Source organism: Dreissena polymorpha, chromosome 11 (genome assembly GCF_020536995.1).
Source record: "Dreissena polymorpha isolate Duluth1 chromosome 11, UMN_Dpol_1.0, whole genome shotgun sequence".
In the NCBI taxonomy this organism is placed as follows: Eukaryota; Metazoa; Mollusca; class Bivalvia; order Myida; family Dreissenidae; genus Dreissena; species Dreissena polymorpha.
The window spans coordinates 34293167-34302991 of NC_068365.1; the positions used below are offsets into that span (position 1 = coordinate 34293167).

A 9825-nucleotide genomic window follows, 5' to 3' on the forward strand; every position below is an offset into this window, starting at 1 on the left:
TACTATCATGTAAGTTAGTCATTATGCATTACAAAATTAAAATTATGGGTATCCAGTGTCATATAGTATAGAACAATATAAATATGTACACTGACTAGTTTAAAGCCGATACTTATACATTGTACCTGAACTGTTAACATGTATAAAAAACAGGAGATCTAAGTAAAATTCAACCAAGACTAGATATACCAGTAGAGCTATGTACATGAGGCACAATGTTTATGTTTATATATAAATAATAAATATCAAATGGATGTTTTTTTATGATCACATGAACAGTGTTCAGAAATCACTAATTGGTTGATATGCCTCAAACATTTACATCTATGAAAACATTCTATTCTGAAGTTGCAGATACTGTTCAAATTTAATGCATCCATTGAACAAGGAACTCATTCCACACATTTTATGCGTTTGGCAACAGTGGCCTCATGGTCTTCACTTTGTTGTCTGGCATTTTCTGCAGCCATATCATGCGCAGCTCTTTTGGTCATCACTTTCCTTTCTTCAATGTCAAGCTTATCATTCACAGCTTTTGTCTCCATCCTCTTAAGTTGTAGCAGCCTTTTTCTTTCTCCTCCTGCAGTTCTCATTCGGGCAGTCAGCCCATTTACAACCGGTGTGAACAGAATATCCTCTCTCTTGAAACACTCAATCAATGAGACACCTTTAACTTTCAGAGTGGACTTGACATTTTGGAGGGCGTTTAAGGAGTCAATACCGAGAGAATTTGATTTAGAATCCATGATGTCCCCCATTAGATTAAATGTCCCTTCCACCATAGGGCCATGGAAACACGTCAGCAAAGCCAAAGCTAGCTTCCTCATAGTTGGGTACGTCTCCTGTGCAGCCCACCAGCGATCAATGCGGGATTTTGAGTCAAAATCAGGTAGTGTTGGATCCAGCTGGTACTTGAAGATCTCAGACATGTAAGCCTCTTCTTCCTCATCAGATAGGATACCTGTCACCAGCACCGGTAGATTTTTCAGGCACTTGATGGTTTCTGAATGTCCCCTTGCTGATGGGTCGATTGCAGAGCAACTCTTTAGCAGACTGTTATCAATGGGCATTTTCTCAATTAGAACTTTACCGGCCTTAATGTATGCTGTCCTCAACATCAATAGAACCATGTTGATATCTGTACATTTACTGGTTGTAGCCAGTTTGTTAGCAACTGCCCCCATAAACATGTCGTTTAGAGGCAACAATGTTTCTTCTTCAAACTTCATCTGTTTCAGCTTCTTTGTTGTGGCTGGTATACACTGTGGCTTCACAAAGAAACCTATAAAATTCCTAACAAGTCGCGACTGCTCGTCATTTAGCATGTGCAACATAGGCGCTTTTTTCTGGAACAGCACTGCGTAATCCTTCAAAGTGATGAGGCCTGACATGTAGATCCCTAGCATCATCCTGGTGACAGTTCTTGAATTGAATAATTTCATCAATATTCTCTGCTTTTTTTGCTCTCCATCTTTTGTCATTTTCTTCTGTGACAGCCTCTTGCCAATATTTTGTAACTCCTGCCTGCTGCTGTCAGACACTTTTCGCCTGTTCAGGATTGATTCATACAGACTTCTGTACTTCTTTTGCTCTTCCTTTGTAAGAAAAAAGAAATAAAAGATGGTGAACGCGTCGAGCAGTCTAGCAGTGTCGACAGCCAACTTGTATGCATTAAGAAATCTATGCGATGGGAATCGCTCTGGAACACTGTATTTAATGTTCAGGATTTGACAGACAGATTTTAATTCACTCCGCAAGTCAGTGCTCCAATGAAAATCACTATGGAGACTGTTAAACAGCGACTCCAAATGGTACTGGAATGGGGCTGAAAATGCTTTGGCTGCATTGTGTGCATGATGTACACTGTCTCCATCAATGTCTAGCAGTTGAGGTGCTCTCTCTCTTAATCTAGTTTCAAGACCCGACTTCTTTCCTCTCATAGTGTTGCACGAGTCCAGGAGAACAGAAAGTAGGTTTTCCCATGGCAGCTCGTACTTCTCGAACAATTTTGCAACTTTCTCAAAAATTGACTTGGCATCTGCCCTGGTCACTTCAAAAGACGCCAAATGACGGACTGATACTTCCTGTTTTTCTTTCCAGAAGTAACTCACTAACACAGCTACAATTTTCTGGTTGTTCGTGTTAGTAGACTCATCTAAGTTAAGACAAAATGGACCAGTTCTTAACTCCTCCATCAACTCCTCTTCAAAATACTTAGACAATCCATGTATCATTTTGTATGAAGCAGTACATTCTTCCAACTTAATTTCCGTCAGTGCTTTAGGATCACGAGCCGTTTCTTGTGTGAGTTTAACAAGCTGTGGAGCAAGAGTGTATGGCAAGTCGTGCTCAGCAATAAATCCAAGAATTGTTGCTTCCGCATTAAGCCGTCTATCATCAACTGGGACCACTGGCCGGACTGGTAAGGGTGCAGTATCAGATGACTGGGATGGGGAACCAAACAGCATTCCTAAAAATCAGTTTGAATAAAATTATAGGAAAACATTTTTTCCCATAGCATTGAACATTTTCATTTCATTTTTTTTTGTTTTTTAAGGTGCACCTTTTTTTTAGATCATCAAGGGTTTTTTTTTTAAATAATAATTTTATCTTGACATGTTACGCTTTATGATATTATCTAAATTAATGATATGATTTTTGTTCAAACTTGCTGTCATGTTTTATTAAACATGACAGCAAGTCTGAAAAAAAATCATGTCATTGATATGTAATTGCATTCTTTTATTACTGATAATAAATGTATGAAAATTCCCTCTTTCTTGTTTGACAGAAAGGTGCGTTTCATCATGATTATTGATCAATAAGAATATAGGAAGCATTAAGTCAGACACATGCAGCTGAACTGCATATCAACTTTTTTAAAGAGAATATTTTACCAACTTACTAAACCAGAAACACCATATCATTGCTACTGATGCTATTATAAGAAAGACATAAAAATATGTTTACCTTCTAGACTATAGTTAGTCTTCACTGTCTTAATGGCCAATATGTGAGGTGGTGACTCCATGTGGCGCTTGAGGTCCTTCTTTCCTCCTGATTGGTACTGGAGGGTCTTGTTACATATAGTACAAAATGCCTGCCCAGGTTGTTTTGTTTTTCTTAAGTACTGCTTCATTAGATCGTTTTCTAACCAATCCCAATGCCACTTATTTCTAACAGAACTGTCAATTTCCCGTACATTGTCTTTCTGCGTAGCAAAGTCCATCGTAAGGACTGGAAATAAAAAATAAACACTTATTTTCAAACAAAAACGTATCAAGTTGACGAGCTCAGATTTCAAAATAATAAACTAAATAGGACAGGTTTCTTCTTAACATATTGACCACAGTGGCCCATCTTTGATCTTCAATACTTATTTAAAATTAATAGGTGTTAACAAATTATTAAAACTTGGAAAAAATCACATGAAAACACAACGTATTATAAACGGTGCAAAATTGGTGGGTGGGGTACATTTAGAAACGATACGAAGACATCGATGTTCATCGCTTCTCGATTCCATATTTTTATTAGAACGACGAGATAAAAAACGGGTAGAGCGAGTTCAGGAAATCGAAATACTTGCATTATATTAAACCATTATAAACAAGTTTATGTTCGTTTAATACAGATACGTATGGATAATCGCCGACATTTGCGTTCGTATAAATATGTAGATAAGATAACTTACCATTTATTGTCGTTGTTTTCTCGCACTTCGAATTTCTAGTGTTATTGTTTTTCGAACATTTAGCAGAATACTTTTAAACAAAAGAAGCTCCGGAAATAACCGGCCAATCAATTAATCGCTTTTAGACAGACAGTATCATACGAATAGTAACGCATGCAAACGATTGGCAGCCGGTTTTCTGCAGAATTCGCCACGGTCCGGAATATTCGCAAGTACCCGGATTTGGCGGTTCGTCACCAAAACACTTCGTAAGGCGACTTTATTTTGCACCCTTACCCCCTCACCCCCCCCTGAAAAAAAACTCCTCGGATTTACGCCGATCTCAAAACTGGTCCGGGAGCCGCCAAATCCGGATTTCCGGATTATTCTGGAATTTTACGACCCCTGCAGATGAATGCAGAGCATTATTGAATTAACTTAATCAAGGAAAGGATGTGTGCAAAAATATCAGACATTGACTGCATTGGATAAATTGGATTTAAACGAATGAGAAAACATAAATTTCAATTGCTGGAATTTCAGAGAGGTTGTTTTACAGGTATGAATTTATGTATCAACTTGAAAATAAGGGTTCAATCAATTTTCAGACCACGTTTCATGAAAATTGGACAAAAATGTGTGTTAACAAGGTTTTATTAAAGCCATATTAGTTAAAATGCCCTGCCCTGTGGCGCCCATGTTTTTCAACGAACATTTTCAAACTTGTCCAAGATAACAATGGGACAAATCTTCTGACCAAGTTCAATGAAGATCGGACAGTAAATGTGGCTTCTAAAGTTTAAACATGGCTATTGTTGATCAGGCACGATGGACGACAGACAAAAGGCGATCACAAAAGCTCACCATGAGCATGGTTTGTTCAGGTGAGCTAAAAAAACACTTTGATACCTGTATTTTAAATTAGTGTTACGTACTAGTCAAAATGCTTTCACTTTTTTATTTCATTGGCTTTTGCGTAGGAAAATGAAAAATGGAAAAGTGTCTGTTATTCAATGTTTTAAATTTCTGCGAAAGAATTGAATTCAGCAGTAAGGCTAGCAGTGGTAGTTCTTTAGCGCATCATTATGTGTAGACACATGGTGTGTACTTTAACTATTTTTAATTTATACCAGTAAATGCAAACTTATGTTCCAAGTGATACAAATTAGTACAATTGTACAGGAAAATTAGTCAAAACACAGGTATTATGACAGGTAAACATTTTGTGGTAGAGTCTTCTTGCTTGTTTTAGTGGCCTTTAATATGTTGTTCAAGTCAATAATAATACAGAAACTGCCAGACTTTGTGAACTGTCAAGTGTTTTTAACCATTGTGTCATTTCTTTTGAATTTGAGTTAATCTTAATTTGAATGAATTATATACATATAAAACCTACAAATAGACAGGTTTAACTACCGAAAAAAATGCATTAAATTAAAGCAGTTATATACACGAGTTTGTATAGGAACATAGCCTACCTATGAATTGACTGTATATCTTCATGAGGTGCTTTCGAACGGTCTAGGCTATCTGTTTCTGAGGAAGGTTTGACATCACAACTAAAAGACATAATTATTAAAAATATTGGTATCAAAATCAATTCTCACCACTATGTAAATTATACTTGCACATGTCACTTCAAGGTATGGCTGTCAATTAAATATTTGTGTTAGTTTGTATTTTAATAATGAGTAAACAGACATTCTCTTGTTAGTCTCACTGCATTGTAGATAGTTTATCCATTGCCTTTTAGTAAATCCATTGGATTGGATTATGCAACCATGTGCTATTATTTGCAGCTAAAATACAAATTCCTAATTGGTGAGCTTAATCCTTGATAGCCAGGTTTCCACTGGTCGATTATTCTGTTGCTATATAGACCAATATGACAAACCCAAGTTGCCTGGGTGATCCACTGTCTTGTAAAAACAGGTAAATTGATACCCAGTATTTCAACATTAAATAATTTGAAAATATATGATCCTATTAAGTTTCATTTCAGTTCTGAGTGCTGTTAACTAACTGAGATATTGGGATCAACTTTAATTTTTCACATACCAGTAAGCAGCCTTGCATCACTGATGCATCATAGCCAATGGCTTTATGTGTGAAATATTTGTGTGAACCCCACATTTGTGTACAAGCCTACCTAAATGTCCTTGTCTTTATCCTAAGCTATCACAGGTACTGGTACCATTGTTTGTTTTTGTTTGCCTGGGAAAAGCTTTTTGCATCTTCTTCGCCCCTACAAAAGAAAACATTTTTGTATTTTAAAATAACAGTTTACACAATTTTACATATTCATGTTGTTGAAATGTTAGACTCCCATTATTAGTAGTAGAATTGGTCCATTATCTAGGGACCTATATACATGTATAAGCGCTCATCTCATTGCATTTTTTCCCTATTATTTGAACTACTGAATTTTAGTGTGTATTACCTAAAGTTTATAACCTTAATTTTAATTTAAAAAGTTTGTGCTCATGAGTATATATATATATATATATATATATATATATATATATATATATATATATATATATATATATATATATATATATATATATATTTATATATATATATATATTTTTTTTTTTAACAGTGTTGTATTAGCATAGCATCCATACAGCAGTCAAAGTATTATTTAAATCCCTGTAAAAGCGGCATTATGAAGCATAAAAGTTAATATGTTCAGCAGTATTCTCACACCATAGCTTTTTACATTAAGTCTGGAAGGTATAATACACAGATAAGTCAGTGTTGTATTAAACATTGTTTTTTAGAGTAACGATTCTTGAGAATTTGATGGTGTTGATGCTTTATACATCCAGGGGAGACCAATGAGGAGAATAACGAAAATACACATAAACTGACAGATAACAAGAAACCATCGGAGATGGATGATGCTCCCCAAAGCTCCCCAAAGTTTTTTTTTGTCACAATATTGCACTATATATTCAGATCAAAGGAAAAGTAGTTGGGGGGACAAGAATTGCACTATATGTACAGTTTATAGAAAATTTCAAAGGGCCATAACTCTGTGAAAAATCATTCGACCAGAACCGGCTGATAATATGCACATCTCCTCTTGGTAGTGAAGCTTCCCATAAAGTTTAATTGAATTCCGGTCATTAATTGCTGAGAAATAGCCCAGACAAAAATTGTGCATGGACGGACGCACGAACACACGCACTGACAGACAGTGTTCTAGATAAGCTGCGTATCAGCGTAATATACGCATTAGAAATATCAAGATACGCTCAATGTATCATTTCTATGCGTGCATTTAAGCAAGCCAATCTTGACTTACGCAAATGATGTAAATTCTCTGCGTATAGCTTAAACAAAAAATATAAATAGCTGATTGTCTTTCCCCAAAATATGAGACTGATTATCGTAAAAATTAGATATTATTTGTGCGCTGGATTGAAGAAATAGTTAGCCAGTCTGAATGTATACTCTGTTTCTTCTAGACGCATGGTAAATTTAGTATTGATTTTTTTAACAGACAGTCAAGCGCTTATGTCTTTATTAAATTACATGAAGAGGTCAGCATGGCTTCATCAAAGCCAAAAGAAATTACTTTCCAAAGTAAAATTGATTCTTTTTATCAACAAAAGTTTAAAAACATTGTACTGCCAATACTGAATGATTTAATTTCCTCTGTTTTCGAATAAAAAAAGGACACACTTAAACGCTTATAAAACAACTGTTGAAAGTTGGAAAAAAAGTTGTCTGTAGCTCACGGTGGTGGAAGCCTATAAACCAAGGAAATTAGAAAACAAACAACACTTTACGAAACCTACTACTTTGAGAATACACATAGTTAATGGTTTATTGTGTTTAACATGATTTAAGTAGTGTGTCTGTACTGCGGCTATATTCTTGTTTTACTTTTAGCAAATTACCCTTCAAGCAAGGAAAAATTTGACCATTTACCCCCATGCTTTGAAAAGTGGGGGTATTTACCCCCATGGCTAAAAAATTATCTATAACGCTGGACAGACGAAGCGGCGACTATATGCTTCCCCCCAAATTTTTTGGGGTAGCATAAAAACCACCCTTTACAGGATATCTGGTATTCTTCAGAGAGAATCACCTAAAAATGTGTCATCTGTTACAGAAGTTTAAGTTTTGCAGACTGATGTACTGTTCATATTCTATTACAAGAACCAATCAATATGTGCATGTAAATTTCATGCATCATCATTCATGTACAAGTCATTTTCTTCAAATAAGGAGAGAGTGAAAGTATTTTTTTATACATCAAACATTGCATGGTTTGTACATACTGTAAATGGTCAAAATAATATATACTTTGTATAGTCTGTGTATGTTTGTTTGGTTCCTATTTGTTTAACAGTTCTTATGAAAATAAATATTGTCATCTTCAATATTGTAGATCATCTACAGGATTTTACGGTGTAGGCTACATGTTAACTGACCTAAACAATCATGGTTTTGACAGATGACATGTGCTTACTTAAATTTTGGGTGTTATAATACACAGGGAGTTGGACGTTTGAGGCTAGATTGGGCAATAAAACAAAACCCCATATTAAATCTAAACTGGGTATTAAACATTGAAATGCAAGCCCCAACTGAATTGATCTGGTTAATTTGCCCAATACCAATCCCCAAACTACCTTGCCTAGAAACAGATAGATAAATGAGACGACAGGTGTTAAGCATTTATGATCATTATTGCAAGAAAGCCTATTTACATTTACTGAAACAATAAACCAGTTGGTCTGATTTACTTATTAACAATTGTCTGGGATTTAATTGAACGAGCTGCTAGAGTACTAGAAGATGGGATGTGAAAAAACTGGGGGGGGGGTCGCCATTGATTTTATAACCTTATGAAGTCTTAAATCATTAAGACTGCGTTTTTTTCAAGTGAATTTATATTACATAAGCATATTGTCTACAGTATTCGGAATGGTCAAACTATATACCTGTGTATATGGCCTTGTCATAACATTTGTCCGAAATATTGTCGTCCGAAATGACGACGAGTAATTAGTCCTAAGCTAAATACCTTTTTTGATTAAACCAACTCCCATAAATTTCTAATAACCATATAATTTGACACACAATTGATGATTGGTATATGATCGGAACGAAAAATCGATTGTGTTTTCATCATCAATAAGGTATTTACTAGCGATTTCGTTTTTCGCTTCTTTTTGTTGTTGATAAAGGTTACATTACACTAATTCCATTTCCCGTATGGTCCCAATCAATCGTGATACATCGGCTATCTCGGATTTTATGAAATAAATCGTCTGCTGATCCAGAGTGGGTCCCAATATAAATCAAAGCGCTATAGGCACCGAAGTTGTTCGCTATTGCATTATTTAAGACGCAATTCATTTTTCAAAATTAATTGCAAGTTTGAAATGAACACACGCCATTCAAATTTATAAAGAGTGTGTCAATACGCACGGGTCGAGCTTTGGGTGCACTTTTTATCATCCCTTTTATTTCATAGAGATAACTATGACAAAATAACAACAACATTGCCCTATTTGGACGTTCCGGAAGCATTGAAAGTATGATGAAAATGGTAGTGAGAACTGAATATAAAGACAATTTGTAATCACCATCATATTAAATGAATATTGTTGGAATATCGAATACCTATCTCACTAATTATATAATTTCATGATGAAAATTCCCTGTACAAAACTTTTGAGTTTTGACACCCTATGCAAACTCAAAATATACAATAAAATCATTGATGAAAATAAATAAAAAATAAATCTGCGAGAAATACTTTTTACTCACGAATTAGGTAGTCATCAAGACAGCGCTGTTGACCCGTATATTGTTGTTTATGCATTACTTGGAACAATAGCAGTTAACACGGTGTCAACAACTCTGACCTACACATAGGTATAGAGCACTAATGCACTTTTTCGGCGTTGCTGTTTTACTCAGCTTTTCATCTTAATAACGTTTACATAACGCCAGCAGACACGCATGAATATTTTCAAATATTTCATAGGTTGATTCGAGGTAAAACCTCTGAACTTTGGCTACATCACTGTGTTTGTGCTCAGCGCATAGGATGTAGCACTGTTAAGTGTAAGGAATTCCGGACTACTCTCTGTATGTTCAAACGACACAAATTGTGGCCCAGTTACAAG

The 9825-nt window shown here is 35.4% G+C and overlaps 1 long non-coding RNA gene across 1 annotated transcript; it reads right to left on the minus strand.

The window, feature by feature from the left end:
* Window positions 1-5150: 5150 nt before the first annotated feature.
* On the minus strand, window positions 5151-8904 carry LOC127851422 (uncharacterized). The gene is made up of 3 exons (XR_008035750.1): window positions 8632-8904; window positions 5823-5918; window positions 5151-5232 (listed from the first exon to the last, which is right to left on the minus strand). It is a non-coding gene; the product is annotated as an uncharacterized LOC127851422 (long non-coding RNA).
* Window positions 8905-9825: the final 921 nt, after the last annotated feature.